Here is a 21909-nt window from a genome sequence, read left to right as displayed (position 1 = left end):
ATATATTTTGATAAATAGTGAAAGAGGGAAATAACAATGCGATAGAGTTATCAAAAAAGAATATATTTTCCCTCGACATCTCAAACGATCAGATATTATATGCTTTTTTGTAGTTTTGTATAAAATCGTTTAAAAAATTCTGACACTAACCAACGGACCACTACCTGTATATTCACGGCCGACACTCGGCTAACCGAGAGATTGGTCGGTTAATCTACACTGTAAAAATTGTGCTTAGAATTTAAACGTGTTGTAAGACTTATGTGCTTAGGAAAGTGTTTAATTTCTAAACATAAAAAAGTAAACATGTTTTGGCTCTCAGCACTTCGCAGTAAACATGTTTTAGCCCTCAGCACTTGGCAGTAAACATGTTGCTGTGCTAAACATGTTTAGCTGCTTCGTCAAGTTTATGAAGCTAAACGTGTTTTAATTCTAAGCACTTTCAATATTTAGACACTTTCCTAAACATGTTTAGAATTACAACACGTTTAGGCTGAAGACGGCATTCATATCACGTGATAATTTTTGAGCGGGAGGACGAAACAAAGAACCCGAAGTCAAAGACCATGCTGTTTACTACTGACCATAATTGACCATAACTTTACTATTTTAGAAAGGTAAGGAGTTATGATTATACTGTCTTTTATTTTGTACTGCCAATTGTAAATGATTATTGACAATTATAAGCGTTATTTACAAGTACACTACCTTATACCCAATGCAGGAGAAAAAAGGGGTGGGGTACCATCTCACGAAACCTTGCAGTCAGTGCTTGTAGGAGTTCAAATTATCTTGTGTAAAGATATAAAGAGTTGTTTAATGTTCAATCATGCAAGTTTTCATTTATATTTGATTAATGTGCTTGGAAAAAGGAGTTTGCGAGGATACTCGGTACTCCTCGGCAGATTATGATGTAACAGGGAGGGTAACGGAATCTACCGAGTCTCACTAGGATGAGGTGCATCATTTGCAAAGCCAGTGTCATTTCGAGTTCATTATTTTTGTAACTACTTCCGAAATGGAGAATCACACTTTTCTCCAAAATATAAGAATTGTGCTTGTTTATTTCAATAGTTAAAAGAGGTTTTGCTTTTCTTATGATTTATATTCATGTATTGTTTTATTCTAGATTGCTGAGAGCAGAATAAATCAATAACTGTCTTGACATGCTACAAGAGGCGATAAGAACAGTGACAAATCTGTTGCAAGGTAAGAATCAGAAGTGTAATTTGATTTTTAAAATGCCAATATGTAGACTATTTGATCAAATTTAATGAATAATGTTAAGCATGAAGTTTTATATTAAATCAATTGATACATCAGTAAATGTATGCTTTTATACCAACTTGGTCTAAACGTTGTTATATATATATATATATATATAGAGTCTATAAGAATCTACCAACCAGTAAACTTAATAGGTATTGGATCATCAAAATTGACAATACTACACAAACAGGAAAAATTATATGAGTCTGAATATATATATATAGATCATAAATCCTGCTATTACTTTTTGGTGATGTATTTCGTAAACTTATATTTTAAAATGTATTCTACTAAGTTGCTTATCATTTTTTTTCTATATTCCAGGCCAATGACCAGCAGTTAGGATCTAAGAAGAAGTGCCATGGCTTATTGTCCTGTAAAATGAAAACGGGACACTTTCAAATTGTAGTAGGAGTGGTCATTAACAATATTATGTACATGTACCTTGTTATGAATTAATGTTTGACTGTTCAATGATTAACTGAAATAAATAATACTAGTAACATTAATTCATTTGTTTTATATGTTGTGATTTTGTTTTTAAAGCTAGATGTTACAGATGTGTTATTATAATTACATTTCAAAAGTTTCTAGAACATGGCAATTACTATTCTACTAAGAATAACAATCGTCAAAGGATGTGAATTGGAGTAAAGAAACACTCATTAGGATTGAAAAGTTATTGGTCGCATTGAATTTGAAATGGGAATTTCATGTTGTAAGTTTGATGCATTGGCTCCTTTTTTTTGTGATGGTATGAGCACCTGTTTTATTAAAAGCTACCATGTATTAAAAAACGTTTGACAGTCTAGCTTTCCGACACTATATGGTCTAAACATGTTTACATTCAAAACACTTCACAGCTAAACGTGTTTCCAGACAAAGCACTTCACAGCTAAACATGTTTCCAGATAAAACACTTCATAGTTAAACATGTTTACAGTCTAAGCACTTTTCAGCTAAACATGTTTCTGGTCTAAACACTTTATAATTAAACATGTTTACAGTCTAAGCACTTTATAGCTTGACACGTTTAGGCTGTTAGCACATCAAATATTAAACGTGTTTAGATCTAAAACATGTCAAAAATCGGTTTCATCAATGTGTTTAGGCTCTAAACACAATTTTTAGAGTGTATATTGAGTATGCGGCTATATGGGCGATTGGTCTGTTAATCGGGTTGGTTATACGTCTGTTAAGAGTAAAACGCTTAATTTAATGTTAAACTCTATCAAATATACAGATTTTTGGCATGTTATAAGAACCAAATCAAAAAAAGAAAAGTGTCTGACAAAATGATATCTATCATAGAACATTTTGCACTTGTAAAAACATTTCTTAGTCTGCGCAGTTTTCAGTAAAACTAAAAGGCGTCGCGCAAGTATGTAGTATTTATGCTTATATGCATAGCAATTTTTTTTAATAAAAGGCGAAACAAACAAATTTAGATATCATTTAAAGGACAAAAAATAGTACTGTGGTTCTAAAAAATAAATTGACATTAGTAAATATTTCATAATTGTAAAATAACGTGAATAATTTTAGTGAAAATTATGGGAATAAAGTCTGTTATTGGGTTGGACAATTGAAATTGTGTCAGTTAAGAGTTATTTAGCCACGACAATAATTTTGCTACCTTTATATTTTCCCCTTGAAAAATTTAGGAATGAGATGTTCCTGAGTAAACACAAATGACAATACGGTGCCACAGTATCATAGAAAGAGCATTTTTAGTTTGACTTTCTTTGCATTTTATTGAAGGGCGTGTCACTGCAATATAGCGTGATATGGATTGGCCCCTGGAATATGCATGAATTTGTTATTGACGTTTTCAATCAGCCTTAATTTTTGTGTCTGTTCGAAGTAGCACGTTCTCAATTCCGACTGAAAGTGTCTTTCTAATACAACACAGGGTACATATAACGTGTTCTCGTTCACATATGAACATGATATTTGTCACTGGACGTTAAACCCTAATTCGTCAGCATCATCCAATTGGTTGTCTATGGTGACCGGTGAAGTCCATTTCGCGTTTTCGCGATTTCGCCTTTCATATTCTATAGTGCGAAAACGCGAAATCGCGAAAAGGTGAAATCGCTAAGTCGAAAACGAAAAATCGGTTTCGCGTTTTCGCGTTTTTGACTTGGCAATTTCGCGTTTTCGCCTTATAAAATATGTATCGCGAAAACGCTAAAGCGCTAAAACGCAAAATGGCATTAACCTGCCACTATAGTTGTCCGCATGTAAACTTCTAGAATTTGTCACCAATATAAATACATCGCAATCCGTTACTGTTTCAACAGCCATCGGTGTTTCATGTGTGTATTCTTAAACAAGTATTATTTTTCTCCCCTTTTTTAGCAATGTATCACTCTCTACTGACCTTATATATTATTTTATATTCTGCGTTTCCATCCAGATTCTCGTGTATACCATGAGGGTCCGGATTGGGGGTATTGTTTTTTCTGTATTCTTTAAATTGTTATGTCATTTTTTTCTACATTTTATTTATCTTACTCATTATTTTTTCTTTATTTTTCATATTTTGTCATCCCAATATATTTTACTTACTGATGTTTAGTTACATTACGACGTTTATCTCTGATTTATATACTGGTTACCAATGTAGATGACAGATTTGTGTCATTCATGACAATTTAACAGAATCAACATGATATATGCGATCATTCTTGGATGAAATTAATATTACTTTAATATTACACTTTTTGAAACCATTTTTATCAATTTTCAATTTCATGTGTTGTTTCCGTATATGTTATATTTCATTGCTCATGTGTTATTTTCGTATATTTTAGCCACTCGTCTTGAGCCTACTCATTTGATCCGATAACACCCAATATAGCAATAAAATTATACTTTCATTGCCATTCATAACTCTTAACAGACCAATTAACAGACCGGGTTTTATACATCCGACCCATTAACAGACCAGGTTTTAAATAAAGATTGATTTATGTCACCAAAATACAGATTTTGGTGTAGATTTTTCACACAATGATATTAATACGGTTAACAAACATAATGCCTTTCTTTTTTCGATGTTCAAAATATTGAAAGCCAGTAAATTTAACCAATGTGTCATTTTGTGTACATTTTATGTGTGTAAAATGTGTATAAATTTATTGATGAGTAACCCGCCTTTTCATTTTATAGATCGTACATCGAAGCTAGAAAAATAATAATTACACCACTGAATTCAGTACATTGAATTGTTTTGTTAGACATGGATACTTTTTATGATGAAAATATATTTAGAAAGTTATACAATGAAACATGCTGAACTTTCAATGATTTTCTCGATAACACCTGATTAACAGACTTTAGCCAACCCGATTAACAGACCAACCGCCGATATAGCCGCATACTCAATATAGATTAACCGACCAATCTCTCGGTTAGCCGAGTGTCGGCCGTGATATTTGTCATAGAAAAAATACTATATATATAATAGAGTCGAGTTGTCGTAGAGTTGTCACTGGCTCAGACGTAGCTTATATAACAATATAATTATTTATGTGACTGCATCCTACATTAATTTGCAAGATCCTCTACGATAGATAATTCAGCTGATTTTTGATATTCCATATTCATGCCTTATATATTATACATATATTTCCCATGCCTCAGGTAGAGATTTGTTCAACAAAGATTAGAATATTCATATTTCACGAGGGCTCATGTTTTTTGTTACGACGCTAGATAAAAACAGACGAGAAAAGGTAACACTCGGCAACCAAAAGCTTGATTTTTGTCGAGCCTAAGTGCTCGAGTGGTCTAGCGCAAGGAGATTTGGTACCACGATATCTCTTTAGCATGTCAGTTCGAATCCCAGCCAGGGAAGAATAAAAATTTGCATTCGCTTTGCAGGTCTTAAATTGTTGGGGTGTTATTTAGACGAATTATAATTTTATATATTGGAATTGATTACGGTTAGTTTTTCCTGACATTTTTTACTATATGAAAAAGAAGATGTGGTATCATTGCCAATGAGACAACTATCCACAAAAGACCAAAATGACACAAACATTAACAACTTTAGGTCACCGATCGGCCTTCAATAATGAGCAAAGCCCATACCGCATAGTCAGCTATAAAAGGCCCCGATAAGACAATGTAAAACAATTCAAACGAGAAAACTAACGGCCTTGTTTATGTAGAAAAATGGACGAAAAACAAATAAGTAACACATAAACAAACGACAACCACTGAATTACAGGCTCATGACTTGGGACAGACACATACATTAACAATGTGGCGGGGTTAAACATTTTAGCGGGATGCATATATTGGTCTTTCTTAACCTTCTCCTATCATTCAGTGAAACCCATGCTTAGATCGTGCTGATCTAATATTTTTGGAAAAGGGAGGTTGGGCGTGTAAAGCCAACATTGGAAGTGATACTTGTAAAAAAGTATATGCATTAATACATATATTAATTTCGAAGCTCAATAAGGGAGGACCCCGGTCCCCTGCTCCCTAAATTCGACGTTAATGCTTAAAGGGAAAGACTTGTAGAGAAATGCTAACGCTTTTAAATTTACATTAATAAAAGGGTATATAACAATTAATGCTATAGGACTGTTATACTAAAAAGTACTAGTGTATTTAACCATTCAAAGGGGAAAACCAACGGTCTAATCCAGAGGCGGATTTAGGAGGGGGCCCAGGGGGCCCGCTCCCCCCTTTTTTTGGAAAAAATGGTTGCTTATATAGGGAATCACTGAAGCGTGACTGGAGCGGGCCCCCTCTTAGGTCACTCAGTGGGCCCCCACTCATGAAAAATTCTGGATCCGCCACTGTTAGATTTATATAAAAAACGAGAAAAGAGAAACAATTATGAACCACATAAACAGACGACAAGTCAACCATTTTATTCCTTACAGTACGGTTTCTGTTTTCTTCGTTGTTGAAGGTTCTTTACATAATAAATTTCAATTGCTGGCTTTCTCATAGGCAATCACATCACATCTTTATTTTTTTTATATTAATGTTAAAAAAAAATATTATTTTAAAATCTACAAAACGTGACAAATACATATAGTATGGTGCACTGTACAAAGAATATTCATAATACAGATATAGGAAAGGTATCTTTTCGGAAATGTTTTATCTATATTACTTTCTATTTTTAAACAGTTAAACTGAGGAATCCCTGTAAGATTTTGTTATCAATACATCTGATCTTTGGTATTGTTGCAATTGGTGTGGTCGTAAACTAGTTCAGATTAAAATTGCAGTGCCTTGATTCATCGAGAGTTCAGCCTTGGATAATTAACCCAGCCTGTTTCACTTGATAAAAATCATAAATAATGAAAACAAATGTGTTTTATTTTAAGCGTTGCTTTACTTTTGCGCCTATTCGCATTATATTTGCCCCAAAATAATCTTTCATTTACGACACAACCTAGATTTCATTTGCGCCAAAATAAAACTTTTTATTTGCGCCAATAATACAAGTAAATTTATATAAAAAATATACTTTTATTCAAGAGAGACTTTCAATAGTAACTTGAAAACAAAGATTTTGATTGTATATCAAAATCAAATAAACTAGTACAACGGTTTTCAAATATGTGACATTTTATAGGCAAACATTAAAAAAACAATGCCACTGATTAAAGCAGGCTGGGTATTTTTATACTAATTAAAAACCTTCTGTTTATCGTGTCTCATAGTTTTTAAAACATACATTTTTGAAAATTTCATTGTTCAAAAGTACCATACTTATAAACATCGTGAGTTAAAATGGTATCTAAAAAAACATAAAATACACGTTTTAAAGTGTCTTTATTTTCATTCTGTGTACGGTTCTTCGTCATTACCCTTTTTTTTATACTACGCTTCGTTGATGCAAGTTTTCAATGAATTTTGCATGTGTTAAAGTATGCTTTGAACGTTGGTTTTCCCGTTTGAATTGTTTTACACAAGTAATTTTTTGGCCCTTTAAAGCTTGTTTTTTCGTTGTGAACCAAGGCTCCGTGTTGAAGGTCGTTCATTGACCTATAATGGTTTACTTTTTAAGATTGTTATTTGGATGGAGAATTGTCTCATTGGCACTCACACCATATCTTCCTATGTCTATTTGATATGATGTTAACTAATATTCTGGTTTAAAAAAATAATTTACAACCATTACATCAACCTATAATATCTGTTGTATTGTTGAAACACTCTTGAGGGTATTTTGTACTTAGCATTTTTTTTAAAACGTCCACTTTACAACAAATAGTCACACTCAATGTACTGTTGCACCACTGTCCCATGCAGGTTCGGGGAGGGTTGGATGCCCGCTAACATGTTCAACATTGTCAAATTATGTATGTGCCTGCGTGTCCGAAGTCAGGAGCGTGTAATTCAGTGGATATGTATATTTGTTTTTCGTTCGGTTTTTTTTTTGCATAAATTAGGCCATTAGTTTTCTCTTTTGAATTGACTTACAGTTGTCATTTCGGGTACTTGAATACATGTAGCTGACTTTGTGGTATGGGCTTTTTGCTCTTTTTACTGTGTGCCGAAATCTAACGGATTTGTCGTTCTGTATATTATAAGCATCTTTTAAAAAGTCTATACCCATCGATATGAATTTCATTCAAATATTGACTTATGTGTTTTATACCGTCTTATCTTCATGAAAAAAAAACCACACACACAAAAATTATCTGAAGAACCAACGATCTGGAATTGTTCTCTAGGAGATGGATATCGAGAACCCCGACAAACTCAGTGGTCTTGATTTTTCGATCCCCGGAATGGTTTAGTCCGATTGAACGATCATTCGAAAAAAAAGTGTGGAATATGTAGTATTTCTGGTGAAATGCAAAATTCTGTTACCAATGGCAGTATCTATCAGTATTTAGAAACACAAAAACTTTTTGATTTTCTTAACATTTGCCATTTGTAAATTGTCAGCGTATATATAAGAATATAATAGCGTTAAAATATTAAGCCCATGCACGTTCCTTCATATTTATACTCAAATTAAGAAATAGGATAGACATAAGAAATGGATTAAATCATGCACGTGTAGTTAGAATGATTGATGTTTTCCTAGCGTCCTATGGTTAATAAAGTATACAAGTACTTTAATAATTGCCAACAAATACAGTTTAAACGTCATATGATCGAATTTGATCGGGATGAGATAGTGGTGGTAGGGGGATTGACTGGCCCTTAAAAGTGCCACTTATTGGGTCCACAAAGAGTTGTTGTAGTGATTCGAATTTTTTTAACATGCAAATGGCAGGGCACTCTCAATGCGGGTCATCGGAGTGAATGTCACAAATCTAAACGAACGTGTTGGCTAATTAAGACATTCATCATAGCCAAACGAACACCCAATTTCAGCACAGGTTGTACTGTCTCGGAAGAAACCCAAGGGGACCATATTTTTATACCCCAGTTACACATGGCGTCGTCGGTATAAATGATACAGTTGGACAAAGCATCAATCATCTACATAAGCTTATATATTTGCGTTGTTGCGTCTTTCATGCATGTCTTTATAATAGTTATCAATAAACAATGAAACGGTTCAAAGTTGGTACTGGTGAAACTGCCATGAAAATTTTCTGGAGCCCCATGAGTTAATGACACGCGTATTGATAATGCATGATTGTTGTTTGCTTAACGTTCACTTGCAAATAGTTCATGAATGTCCATGATGAACACAAAGTACCAATACTACAGGTTGGTTTTGAGAGGAGGCCGTCCGGAGTAATGTCGCGGAAGTTTGGACTGGCACTGGATAAAATCAAGTATATTGGAAAAGGACAAAAATAATGCCTTGCAGCAGACGATTTACGGACCTCTCGTAGAGTTTTTGCAAGGGTTCGTAAAGTGTAGAGAGAGTGGTGCTCTCTCTTTAGAGACATTGCATCTTATATTCCCATTCTGACTGGACGTGGTAGCGTTTACATCCCACACAGCTCAACAGATGTACCACTTTGGAGAGGGTTTACCTCCGGTCGGAAAAATACCAAAGTGCCCATAACAATTCCCCAGTCAGCCTTTTGGATCACAAGAACATACTTGTAATAGGCTTGGGTAAATCATGTTTGCAAGTCCATCATCTACTTAAACTGTGACAATAGTGTAAAACACAAGATGAACCTCGTCATGAAAACCTGAAAATGCATGAAATACTTGTCACTAGATGAAATACATATGACAATCAAGCAATCTCTACTAAATCCGCTCAACCTGTACACACGGGGTTTTTGTTTAGGGTGTTTCTCTAGGCACGTATATATTTACTTTGAAAGTTTTAAAGCGGTTATAAAAAATTGTTCCGCGTATACCCGAATCCCAAACGATAATCACAAGTTAATTGTTTGCATAATATTCTTTCTGCTGTTGGTCTACATGTAGCTCCAAGTTTCTGACGTCTATAAGGGTAACGAGAGGAGAACGACTTGCGCTATCTTTTTTTCTTAAATTGAAAAAAATCCTGAATGAAATCTAATTCCACACTTCGTTGACTGATGGCAATAAATTAAGATGTTGAGCATCATCCTGTGGTCCTATAAAACTACTGCGGGTGAATTTAACGATTTCTATTGTACACAAAAACCTGCGCAGGTATAGAATACCGGTGTGTGGAGTAAAATTATGCCCAAGGCTCTGAGTGTGGTCTGTCATGACATTCATGAAGATTGCTGTCGATTGCCGCTATCGCTGTAAGCATTTTATGCCACCCTCCACGTAGTTGTCACCAATATTCTATTGTCAAATAAAAGGTATTTAGTGCATAGATTTCACAAAGCATCGATAGGATAAGCATATATTTGTGCACTTGCAGCACGTGCAGAAAGTGCAAATACAAATGTGCAGGAATATGTATTTAGAATATCAAACAGGAGATAAAGGAGTCACATGTTACATATATACCAGTACATTAGAGGGAGTACTTTTCTGACTATTTGAAAGGCTGAATGGTCAATCGAGTAAGACAATTTCATACCTCAGGAATTGCAATGCGAATTTGTTTTGAAACTTCACATGACTATGTATAGCTTGACCTACACGTTTGTGTACCATGCACGTTCATGCTGCATTCCTACTACGCTCTCAGCAATAACGTCAATAGCATGTACCATACAACTACTGTTGTATTCCTTCTTTTATTTATTTATACGTAGATTTCTCGGAAACAGTAATGCCATCATAATCTACAAGGACTCATGGGCGTGGTAGTAGGAATATAAGTAGAGGCATATGATGACCTCTGGTCTATTCCTGCATGATCCAGTAGACAGATTGACTGACCAATCCAACCTATATTAATTAATTGCTGGTCCGTTAAAATTAAATGATCACTGTGCTTAAACGGCTGTGGGTAACTTAAGTTGGCAAACTCTAAACTCGTTGATATTTAATTCATACAAAATGTACCTTTTGCGACGTTTTTCATGCAGAATGTAAATATTTATAGGATTATTGAATAAAGAAATGACTAACAATTACCATAAATTTGTTAATATAGAGTTCACTAAAGCGCAAGGTCAACTTTAAAAAATGCATAAGATGTCCGTAACTTTTTGATCGAAACTAAGCAGACTGTCCGTAACTTTATTTTTAGATGTGGGTAACTTTTGATTTAAAATTTTAAGAATTATAATTTCAACAATTAGAAGACAATTAACATCATATTTGTAACCTTCGCGACCGTTTATACTACTCATTCACCACCAAATGTGATTTTATTAACGCATCATACTTACACCACAGAAGTTTTATGTGGGGTTTGTGGTACTCCATCCTGGTTATGGTTTGAACTTTTATTTACTGATGTGCGTCTTATCGACGTTTTTCGATTGTCAGACCAAGGTTTTTCCATACTCTTTAATGTTTTGAGTTTAATTATATGTTTGCGGTTTACCTTCACCTCTGTTTCTTTCTATGTGTATTTTGATGAATACTCTTTGACGCGGCTCGGTATTTATACATCCCACCAGTTAGTTATAGTGTGAAGGAAGGCGGCTCCATCTTGGCCCACAGCCGTTTAAGCACAGTGATGATGATGTTTTGAGTGAACGACAGTGGGTCGTAATATGAACGTAGTCCGTTCACAAGAAGAGCGTGATGAGTATGGCATGAGCGTACTATAATCGTACTATAAGCTTGAACAGCGTGGTATGAACGTGGAACAGTCGAAGTAGAATCGTGGTTGGGTCGCAATGATATCATGATGGTCGTAGTAAGGTCGTAACATAGTCGCTGTGAAATCGTAGCGCAGTCTCTTCGACAATAATCGTGCTTTTGCTACGCTCTCGCTACGATAGTACGATTATTGTTATGATCTTACCACGACCTAACTACGCTCTCCCTATTATTTCTACCGCGCCCTCATTTCGCCACGACTGCATCACGATTGTTTGGAACATGTTCGAAGTTGGTCCTCGCTTAGCACGATCAAAAAGACTTCATGATCACCACAAACATATACCACGACTTTACTTTGATCTACACGATTGCACTACGATCGTCAAAATTTGCATTTGAGATTATAGTGCGACCGTGACCAAGTGTGACGGGGTATAACCCACACACCCTCCTCTCATGCATAATACAAATTAACAATTCTATACGTATATGTAAAACTTTTATGCGGTTTTGTCACGATTTCAGTCCAAACTATTACAGGTACGTGTCTCAGAGTGTATATATAAATATATATATATAGGGATATATTAATTATTTTTTTCCCAGACACCAATGAAAACCATCAAACCCGACCTTACTTTCAATGTCGGAGGGGGGTCACTGTCTATGTAATTAGTGGTAGGGATGATCCCCTGGAATATGTCACCTTTTCATGCTCCATCGGCATGGTATATGATAAGGGTGAGAAATTAAATTCAGATTAAATATATCAATAGATTGATATTTTTACTTGCTTGATTATATCATAAGTATCTGAAACTAATCAGATGTCCTTATTTTTTGTGATGCGGTTAAACCACAGTCGTAAATGCATCAACTATTTGTCAAACCATTTAAACATTTAAACATGTTAAACTCTATTAGACCTATGTGGTATTTCCGCTAATGCTAGATACAGATGCTATAAATCTCATCATTTTGACATTTGCACCTAATAAACATTCAAAGGTTTGTTTACATGAAACATGATAACAATTATTTAAAGAAATTTCATAGTGTCAGCTATGAGATGGAACGGCAATGTACAAAATGTAACTTTTGATCAGTTTTTCATTAATATAAAAACTCAGTGAAAGTGTTTCTCTCGGGAGTGTTACTATAATATCTGAACAAACATCTTATATAATGTTTTTTGAAATTAAAATTTCTTTTTTAATGAAAGATATAACTAGAGGCTCTCAAGAGCCTGTATCGCTCACCTGATTCTACTTGGGTTTTTGAAATCATATGAAAAAATATAAAATTTGGCTAAAAGTGACAACACAACCTCATTGATAAGGAAAGGAACATGTTTAATTTCATTCAAAAGTCCCCCACTGGCGGTCATCTTGGATGGCGGATCAGCTACAAAGTAACAACACTTGGTCAGCACCTCATAAGGAACATTCATGCCATGTTTGGTTTTATTCCATTCAGTGGTTCTCTAAAAGAAGTCATTTGTATGCATTTCCCATAGGGTCCTATGTTAAACTAAGTCCCCTGCTGGCGGCCATCTTGGATGATGGATCTGCTACAAAGTAACAACACTTGGTCAGCACCTCATAAGGAACATTCATGCAATGTTTAGTTTTATTCCATTCAGTGGTTCTCTAAAAGAAGTCATTTGTATGCATTTCCAATAGGGTCCTATGTTAAACTAAGTCCCTGCTGGCGGCCATCTTGGATAATGGATCGGCTACAAAGTAACAACACTTGGTCAGCACCACATTAGGAACATTCATGCCATGTTTGATTTCATTCCATTCAGTGGTTCTCTAAAAGAAGTCATTTGTATGCATTTCCCATAGGGTCCTCTGTTAAACTAAGTCCCATGCTGGCGGCCATCTTGGATGATGGATGGGCTACAAAGAAACAACACATGGTCAGCACGGCATAAGGAACATTCATGCAATGTTTGGTTTCATTCCATTCAGTTGTTCTCTAAAAGAAGTCATTTGTATGCATTTCCCATAGGGTCCTATGTTAAACTAAGTCCCCCGCTGGCGTCCATCTTGGATAATGGATCGGCTACAAAGTAACAACACTTGGTCAGCACCACATTAGGAACATTCATGCCATGTTTGATTTCATTCCATACAGTGGTTCTCTAAAAGAAGTCATTTGTATGCATTTCCCATAGGGTCCTATGTTAAACTACGTCCCCCGCTGGCGGCCATCTTGGATGATGGATTGGCTACAAAGTAACAACACTTGGTCAGCACTCCATAAGGAACATTCATGCTATGTTTGGTTTCATTCCATTTAGTGGTTCTCTAGAAGAAGTCATTTGTATGCATTTCCCATAGGGTCCTATGTTAAACTAAGTCCCCCGCTGGCGGCCATCTTGGATAATGGATCGGCTACAAAGTAACAACACTTGGTCAGCACTCCATAAGGAACATTCATGCTATGTTTGGTTTCATTCCATTTAGTGGTTCTCTAGAAGAAGTCATTTGTATGCATTTCCCATAGGGTCCTATGTTAAACTAAGTCCCCCGCTGGCGGCCATCTTGGATGATGGATCGGCTACAAAGTAACAACACTTGGTCAGCACCCCATAAGGAACATTCATGCCATGTTTGATTTCATTCCATTCAGTGGTTCTCTAAAAGAAGTCATTTGTATGCATTTCCCATAGGGTCCTATGTTAAACTAAGTTCCCGGCTGGCGGCCATCTTGGATGATGGATCGGCTACAAAGTAACAACACTTGGTCAGCACCTCATAAGGAACATTCATGCCATGTTTGGTTTCATTCCATTCAGTGGTTCTCTAGAGGAAGTCATTTGTATGCATTTCCCATAGGGTCCTATGTTAAACTAAGTCCCCCGCTGGCGGCCATCTTGGATGATGGATCGGCAACAAAGTAACAACACTTGGTCAGCACCTCATAAGAAACATTCATGCCATGTTTGGTTTCATTCAATTCAGTGGTTCTCTAAAAGAAGTCATTTGTATGCATTTCCCATAGGGTCCTATGTTAAACTAAGTCCCCTGCTGGCGGCCATCTTGGATGATGGATCGGCTACAAAGTAACAACACTTGGTCAGCACCCCATAAGGAACATTCATGCTATGTTTGGTTATATTCCATTCAGTGGTTCTCTAAAAGAAGTCATTTGTATGCATTTCCCATAGGGTCCTATGTTAAACTAAGTCCCCGGCTAGCAGCCATCTTGGATGATGGATCCGCAACAAAGTAACAACACTTGGTCAGTACCTCATAAGGAACATTCATGCCATGTTTGGTTTCATTCCATTCAGTGGTTCTCTAAAAGAAGTCATTTGTATGCATTTCCCATAGGGTCCTATGTTAAACTAAGTCCCCCGCTGGCGGCCATCTTGGATGATGGATCGGCTACAAAGTAACAACACTTGGTCAGCACCTCATAAGGAACATTCATGCCATGTTTGGTTCCATTCCATTCAGTGGTTCTCTAGAAGAAGTTCAAAATGTAAATTGTTAACGACGACGACGACGACGGACGACGACGACGGACGACGGACGCCAAGTGGTGAGAAAAGCTCACTTGGCCCTTCGGGCCAGGTGAGCTAAAAAGGGGCAAATAGAGGAAAGTGTTTAAGATGTGACGAATTTATTAAATTAATTGAGATTATTGCAACTGCTTTGCTTCTAAACAAGTACGTGAAGATAAGCGGGACCCAAAAACAAATTATAAATTCCCATGTAACAGAAGATGAAAAATATCCAAATATCTCAAAAGTTTTTTTTTTGTTCGTTGATATATGACAAGGTATATATTTCTAATAATCAAAAGGTTTGGTACTTGATGTATCAGCTGCTCACCCCTACCAAAAATCTTTAAGCCCCCCTCCCGAGCTTTCAATATAGACTTTTTTTTCAAGTAAAGATTTTTCCATCTGTTGATGTTATCAAACCACTCCCAAAAGTTGAGGTTACGTTACATAATACCTTGTAGTTTAAAGTGAAAACTAGTTAATATCATGATATTATTAATTTACGTTTACAATGTACATTTTTACTTTCAACATTAACATATTGAAACGTATAATATTTCGAAAATAAAGACCACCGTATGTTTATAATGGTTATATCCAGTGGGTAATACACATGCTGGTTCTTTTCTTTTTCATATCATATTTTATTGCTAGAGATGTTAATTGGGTGTTATATCCTTCTAATGTTACCTCTTTGATTGACCCAATTCTCGGAAGGAAGTATTATATTGTTAACCGTTATCATGTTTATTCTTACATCAGTAGAACTTTCGCGGTACAATAATAATTTGGGATTATTGTGTGGCCAGTGATGGATTATGTGATGGATTATGGACAATGTTTTGTAATACACGCAGTACTGTAAAGTGAAACGAGGTCATTCTGTTGTGTACTTTAGTCAAAGGAAGAGAAAGATTGAGTCCCTTAGAAAAAGAAAATGAGACTGATGGGATTTCGTTTTAAAGGAAGAGTCTGAAGCTAACGTGTATACCTACGAGAGTTCTGGTAAGATATACTTTTTAATTACTTTATTGAAAAGCACTTTACGGCCATATGGGCCAATGGCTTAAAACATTATACATAATATACAGTTTACATAAAACAATGAAAATAAACAATGGAGACACTTTAATCCATAGAAAAGATGAAGAGAAAAAATAACCAAATTGTGTTGATAATTAAAATATGATTTAATATGATTAGGCAGCAACCATTTGATTTTCTGGAGGGGGTGGTCTATGGATTTTTTTTCTGGACAAACTTTTTTTTCGTCTGCGGGGAAAAACAATCTATTTCTTTCACGACAAGTCGAAAACAATTCTTTTCTTTCAATTTTAGCAGTACATATAGTGGCAGCTGAGGGTGAAACACAAGCGTTTTTTCTCAGAATCAAAAACAATTTTTTTTCCCTAAATCCATAGCCACGAATAAAGTGTCTGAGGCCTATTTAACATTCAAAAAGGATATTTCTTATTAAACTTTACATTTACTTAGCATGATAACTTAGTACAATAAGTGCCAATTTTAATTAATGTCTAGCAGTTATTAAAACAGTTTGGAATGTTATATATATATATAAGTGTATCTATCTGCGGAAACATGTTATTTGCATTTGTATTAAGATTTCAGTCAAAACTATAAGAACATATTTGTTAACATGGTTAAGTAATTTATTTACCAAAATAAGGCTCGATCCAGTCGGTAACCATACTTGTACTTAGTTAAAATGTGATAATTTCTAAAGCTTACTGCCATTTATGTGCCAGTTTTTTTGTGCAATTTTATATCTCTATGATGCTCAAATGAGAAGTGGTCAATATGATGAGTACAGATATAATTAGCATAATTGTGGGTGAATTAGTACTTATAACTTTATATATTTCCACTGCCTATCCTTATTGGTTATGTGTACTTCAAAGCAACTTAAATAATATAAATTTTCAATGTTAAGATATTTTGCTAGCTCTTTATATTTTGAATTGTATATGTGTTGTTATGACATTCTATCTCATATAGGGTCGATTCGTTTTTGGAAAGCTTATTGAAAATGCTTCCTATTAATGAACTCTCATTTATAATTAAGAAATAATGTGATGCAGTCTTACGATTTTTTTTCTTTAATTTTCATTTAAAAACATATAAACGGTAAAAATAGACAATACCTGCTTTATATGCTTAGATATGGTCAAAATATGAAATTAGAAGATGTGGTATGATTGCATATTGGCAAAGTCAAATATGTGTGAAAATCCTGTTTTTTCAATACATTTTTAAAGAAAAAAATATATACAATTACTTGTTGTATGCACTGTTTTCACTTTTTATGAAACACTGTTTAAAACTGTGTAATTTGTATTAAAACAGACGAATCACCAAAGAAAAAGAATAACTCAACTTGAGTTCTGGTGGCCTGGGTGCAGTGAATTCAAAATATCAACAGCGACCCTCAAATACAGAATATGAAAGAAAAAGGTGAGGTTACAAAATTTTATTTGCAAACTTTATTTTATAACTTCCAGGTGTCACTGCTAATAAATAGTCAGCGGAATTACTTAAATGATCAAATTTTATTGTAGCTTTATATATATCATTCCAGGCGGAAACCCAGTTAAAATCGAAGCTCTGTGTTAGAGAAGGCGATAAATGCTTACTGCAATGTTTACTATAGTAACACAATTTTTAAAAATTAATATAGAAAAAAACACAACGACAATTTTCTTCTTTTAAAAACACCATTTGCATAAGTTTTCAATTTATCTACATATCAATGCAGACCCAATGCTGCAGAACAATTCGATATCAAGTCGACGACATAGTAATCTATCAAGTTGGATATAGAAAATGCATAACCTCCATTTTTTTTTTAAATTACCACGGACGGAGAACATATCAATCTATTAGTTCAGTAATTTTCGTGTCTGCCTTTCCATTATGTGACTCGAGAAAAAATTCCAAAAAATGGTTTAACAATTGTATCGAAAAGAGAAAATCGAGTGCACCTTTTTAGCTCACATGGCCCACAGGGGCAAGTGAGATTTTCTCATCACTTTGAGTCCGTCGTCCGTCGTCGTCGTCTGTTAACTTTTACAAAAATCTTCTCCTCTGAAACTACTGGGCCAAATTAAACCAAACTTTGCTACAATCATCATTGGGGTATCTTGTTTAAAAAATGTGTTCGGTGACCTGGTCAACTAACCAAGATGACTACCATGGCTAAAAATATAACATAGGGGTAAAATGCAGTTTTTGACTCATATATTTCTAAAACCAAAGCAAATCTGACATGGGATAAAAAATTTAACCAGGTGAAGATCTATCTGCCCTAAAATTTTGAGATGAAAAGGGCGACTCGTTGTTAGGTTGCTGCCCCTGGATTGGTAATCTTAAGGAAATTTTGCCGTTTCTGGTTATTATCTTGAATATTATTATAGATAGAGATAAATTGTTACAGCAATAATGTACAGGAAAGTAAAACCTAACTAGAGAGCCTTTTTTGGACCGCAGATGAATTATCACGTTGTGATTGGTTAAACGCCGTGTGATTGGTTAAACGCACGTGGTGACCCCCTATGAGGCGTATGGGGTAAGTAAGTTTCATATGGGGTTCATGATGCGTTAATGGCGACGTCATCTATTTTAATGTTGTTGTATTTCATTGTTTATTTTTCAACAAAACGCCGCAGAAAAAGTCCAGCGTCCAATAAATTCATTATACGGTTAACTACTGACCATCTACGGATCCGTAGAGGGTGAATGAAATTCATAGGGGACTAGGCCTCCGGCATCACCCCCTATGGATTTTACTAATTAGTTAACCCTCTATGGATCCGTATGTGGTCAATAGCGAACCATATAACTTATAATGTTGCTATACAATAAAAGGGTTATTGCATGAATATTGGGAAATATTGTCCCTCGTAGAACATATATTGCACTCGCAAGCTTGTGCAATATAAAATTCTACTAAGAACAATATTCCAGAATATTCATGCAATAACCCTATATTATATGCGATATCTCATATAGTTTATAAAGATATCTTATATACTTTATAAGATATAGTTTTAATATAAGAATATCTGTGTACGGCAACGACTGAATGTATGATCGCTATGTCTCGCTTTTTCGACAAAAGTCGTAGGCTCGACAAAAATGCATTTACAAAGAATCATATTATGGTATTATTCTCACTATTTAAATGATCTTCTCTGAAATAGGTCTTTAGCATAAATTATTTTCTCTTTTAGACTTTACTATCTATGAGTACCAACATAATCTTTAAGCAGTTCGATGGATTTGGAATCCAGACGAGACAGTCAAGAGAATTTACCTAAATAGAAAATTAGCAAAAGTGACAGCAACACACGTTTGTTTCGAATGGTGTGATAGATTTTGGACAGGAGTAGCAGACTGTGGTGCATTGATTCCTAAATCTTGACAAAACAACAACTGAACACCTTTTTGTCTTTTTCAAGTAGGATTGTGCTAAAAAAAAATTAAAATGCCAGAAATTAATATGGGATAGTTTGAAAGAAGAACTTTCAAAATGACACATAAATTATTAGCACAAGGATTCATTGCAATGAGACAATTTCTGATTTTGTGTATTTTCAACTTTTTATTTTTTTATAAACTTTAAATAATTTGATGAACTGAAGTATTATTTAAATATGAACACGTAAGTCTCAAGTGTGGTTCATGCAGTTTTTAACTGCTTTTTGTTTAAAAAGGGGTTTCCCTTAAAAGAAAATTTAATCAAGACATCAAAATAAAATATTGAACTCGATTTCAAATTCATTTTATTTTCCTATTTTTGCCATGATTTTATCAAATCTTAGCATATTTTTAAGTGAGAAAAGAAGACTTCTTGATGCTTCTAGTGTGCCACACTCAATTTTAAACATTGTCACATTTGATTTTCATATGTTATATTCTGGCTTTCAATGTTTTATGTATTTTTTGTTTGTTGGTGAACGTGCAAATTGTGTTCTGACCAATGTAACTTATTCAGCAGTTTATTGAGCTTGATTTTGTTGTTCTTTAAACAATGAAAAACCATTTTTATTAATTTAAAAACTAGAAGAAATTCATCATCTGTTCTTCTATAAGGTTGCTTCTACTCAATGAGATATAACCATTTTTATAGATAAATAATATTAAATATATCAGTATATTACGTGCAGGTGAAGTCATTTCTTCTAAATGAAACATCATTACTTTCCTCATTTTCATAAAATTATAAATACTATAAAAAATTAAAGCTTTTGGAAAGTTTGGATCTCTTTGGTATGATTACCAATGAGACAGTTATCCACGAATTTTCAGATGAGGTGAATGCAAGCAATTAAAGGCAACCATACGACCTTCAACATTATAAGAAACAGCCATACTGTATATTCATCTATTAACGGCCCCGACATAAATAAATATGTTACAATTCAATTGAAAAAGATAACGGCCTAAAGTATTACAATTTACGAAGAAATGTATGGCAGAAATGAACCAACAACAACCACTGAACGACAGGCTCCTGACTTTGGATAGGTACATTGAGAATCTGGAGGAGACAAGTTTGTGAGCGCTCAATCCTCTCCTAGCCTGGGACAGTGGTGTAATAGCACACCATACGAATAAGCATTTAGATAGTCCAGTATCATTTAAATACAAAAGCTTTCAAAATTTCATTTAATTTTGAAATCAAGAATTAGTAACAAAACTAAAATGGAAAATTTAATACAGATTGAATCACCTGGGTGCAATGTTGACAGATATGTATAATACAAATGTTGAAATTTAAATTACAATACTTAAAAATAACTAATTACCCATTTTTATCAGTGTTCTGATATATTCAAAAAAAGTCTTGAAAAATCCCAAAATGGATGAAAACGCTAGACAATGCTGCTTTTAAAACTCTTTTTGTGTATTTAATTTTTAATTAAAAATCGACCCTTTGCAAAAGTTTAAAAGTCGATGAATCACATGAATGGGGGAGGAAAAATAATCATCATGCAAAAGCTAGTACACCTTATGTACTTATCGTTAGTGTTAAGCTTTAAACTGACCAAATCACAAACATCGACCTGTAAACTAACTATGTGAATTTATTGCTCTATTGAATATAACTGTGTAAACCTAATATTGTGACTGAATTCAGTCATTCTATTTTTTACTTTTGCAGAATTGGTCTATTTTCAACAAATATTTACTGAATTTGTGTTGACTGAATTCAGTCATCTGTTTTATAGATGTTAATACTATGTAATCTCACTTGGTGTAATTTAAGTCTTATGAAACACTCTTATTTAGTTCAATTTCTTGTAGCTTCTTTCAAATGTTGTGTGACTGAATTCAGTCAACAGTTTGTGAAAATATTATAATGAACAGGATACAGAGTTAATTTCATTTAGCTGTTTCTGTTATATGTTGTTTGTATTTAATCTGAATTATCTGAAATCCGAATTCTGTTTCCGAATTTACAGTTTGGGCTTTATTTAAGAAGAACAAGTACAAATAAGATTTATGTTACCTTCAAATATACTGATTGAATTCTTTGATATAAAGATGAAATCGAGTGACTGAATTCAGTCAGTCACTCAAAATGAAATAATAATAACAATACAATGTTTTTTTTTTCTTCATATGTTGTAAGTTAACAATACTTATAAAGTATTTATGCAAATATTTCTTTGCCACGGTTGACGTTTTAATACGTTTAAAATAAAAAGGAAATGAAATGATGCACATTGCAAACAATGTTGAATGTTAAATGGTATAATATAATGAATAATATATCTACTAAGTTCAACCCTTGAGATTTGACAAATCAGAATATTGACAAGTTGAAACAGAATGTGTTTATTATGAAACTCTTACATATTATGTTTTTGTTACAAAGTTGTTATTTTAGAGTAACTGTTTGAATGCTTTTCGATACTTGTTTTTATTGTATGCTTTTTTATGTTCCTTTTTTTCAAGATTCAACAGAGTGAGGGTTGATA

The 21909-nt window shown here is 34.2% G+C and overlaps 2 long non-coding RNA genes across 2 annotated transcripts; both read left to right on the top strand.

Annotated features, from left to right (window-relative positions):
* Window positions 1-402: 402 nt before the first annotated feature.
* On the top strand, window positions 403-1622 carry LOC139518545 (uncharacterized). Its single transcript, XR_011663403.1, has 3 exons — window positions 403-617; window positions 1130-1209; window positions 1594-1622. It is a non-coding gene; the product is annotated as an uncharacterized lncRNA (long non-coding RNA).
* A 14173-nt stretch (window positions 1623-15795) lies between these two features.
* LOC139520733 (uncharacterized) lies at window positions 15796-21280 on the top strand. The gene is made up of 3 exons (XR_011663950.1): window positions 15796-15913; window positions 17273-17380; window positions 19156-21280. It is a non-coding gene; the product is annotated as an uncharacterized lncRNA (long non-coding RNA).
* Window positions 21281-21909: the final 629 nt, after the last annotated feature.

This window comes from Mytilus edulis, chromosome 4 (genome assembly GCF_963676685.1).
Source record: "Mytilus edulis chromosome 4, xbMytEdul2.2, whole genome shotgun sequence".
NCBI lineage: Eukaryota > Metazoa > Mollusca > Bivalvia > Mytilida > Mytilidae > Mytilus > Mytilus edulis.
Note: the sequence above shows the minus strand (reverse complement) of the source record. Positions and strands in the feature narration are given on the sequence as shown.